At 28.5% G+C, this 2,002-nt stretch overlaps 1 non-coding gene across 1 annotated transcript; it reads right to left on the reverse strand.

The window, feature by feature from the left end:
• Positions 1-1,183: 1,183 nt before the first annotated feature.
• On the reverse strand, positions 1,184-1,294 carry LOC140870145 (small nucleolar RNA R71). Its single transcript, XR_012147122.1, has one exon. It is a non-coding gene; the product is annotated as a small nucleolar RNA R71 (small nucleolar RNA).
• Positions 1,295-2,002: the final 708 nt, after the last annotated feature.

Consider the following 2,002-nt stretch of genomic DNA (forward strand, 5'->3'; position numbering starts at 1 on the left):
TTATGATTAATTTCTTAATTACTGATTTTGGTTACGGGCTACTACATGGAAAGCTAAATCTTTTTATGTCAAGGTAAAAAGGTTTCATTGTTGGTCAAGTAAGATTATTTATATTTTGTATATTCTTTCCTTTTCTATTTTTATTTTTACTAATTGATTTTTATTTGTAGGTATAATTTTGGATGATTTGTTGTTATCTATTTACATGAAATGCTTGGTACCTTGAATGTGGTTACCTTGATTTGTTGTCAAATATGATACAATAAATACTACAATAATTATATACTATAAATATATGTATCTATTTATAATAAAGTCATATATATTATTTAGACGATAGCGTGACTCTGTCGGTTGTTCTAAATAATATATTGTGATTTGAACTAACTTTTACTTTCCGCAACTAACTTTTACTTTTCGCAACTAACTTTTACTTTCCACAACTAACATTTATTTTCTCGCATCTAACATTTACTTTTCCTCATCTAACATAAAAAAAGTTCATATATTTTATTTAGACAATAGCGTGGCTCTGCCGGTTGTTCTAAATGAAATATTGTGATTTGATCTAACATTTAATTTTATGACACTTGGGTGAATTACAATTTAAGTTGTAGCAAGTTTTTGGCGTCGTTGCCGGGGAGGTATAAATTAAGTTTAATTTTTGTTATTTATGTAAATAGTATGTTGTTTTTAATTGTATGATTGTTTGGAATCGTAAACAAAGTGGTAGACTTGTTCGAGTATCTGAAAATACTTTAAACATGGAGGATAATTCTAATAATCAAAATGATAATAATAATAATAATAATAATCAAGAACATGAACAACCAAGAACACTTAGGCATCATATGAATCCAATAAGAACTAGTACACCATCTTGTTTAGTTTTTCCTCCTGATGCGTCTAATTTCAATTTTAAGCCACAAATCATTCAACTTTTACCAAATTTTCATGGCCTAGATTCTGAAAATCCATATTTGCATTTAAGAGAATTTGAGAAGGTTTGCAACACTTATAATGATCAAAATTGTAGCATGGATATTGTTCGATTAAAGCTTTTCCCTTTTTCTTTGAAAGATAAAGCTACAACATGGTTGCAAAATTTGAGATCAAGTTCAATAAGATCATGGGAAGAAATGCAACAACAATTTCTAAAAAAGTTTTTTCCTTCCCATAGAACAAACTCTTTTAAAAGACAAATTACAACTTTTTCTCTAAAACAAGGGGAAACATTTTATCAATGTTGGGATAGATATAAAGAGTTACTTAATACATGCCCACATCATGGTTTTGAAATATGGAGGATAGTTTCTCACTTTTATGAAGGTTTAATACCTAAAGATAGGCAAATGATAGAATTCATGTGTAATGGAACTTTTGAAGATAAAAACCCAAATGAAGCTATGGAATATTTGGAGTCATTAGCAGAAAATGCTCAAAATTGGGATAATATAGGCTCAATTGAACCATCAAGTAAAACCAATAATTTAACAAATGGGGGTGGTATTTATCATCTTAAAGATGATGTAGATGTTCAAGCTAAACTTGCATCTTTAGCAAGAAAAATCGAGTCATTAGAAATGAAAAAGAGTGATCAATTAAAATGTGTTCAAGAAATTGTTTGTCATATATGTGACACACATGATCATCTTACAAAAAATTGTCCTACTTTACCTTCATTTAAAGAATGCCTCCATGAACAAGCCAATTATGTTAACAATTTTAAAAAACCAACATTAAATCCTTTTTCACAAACATATAATCCTGGTTGGAGAAATCATCCTAATTTTAGTTAGAGGAACGATAATAATGCACAACCTTCATAACAACCTTTTAAAAATAACCAAAATCATCAAGGTTATGCTCCTTATATCCCACCTCCAAGAAAACATTTTGAAGATGAAATTCATGCATACATTCAAAAGCAAGAGTCTATCAATATTCAAAACATTAAATCTATGAATGATTTGAAAGAAATTCTTGCAAAATTTGCATCTGT

This window comes from Henckelia pumila, chromosome 4, assembly GCF_033568475.1.
Source record: "Henckelia pumila isolate YLH828 chromosome 4, ASM3356847v2, whole genome shotgun sequence".
NCBI classification, from domain to species: Eukaryota; Viridiplantae; Streptophyta; class Magnoliopsida; order Lamiales; family Gesneriaceae; genus Henckelia; species Henckelia pumila.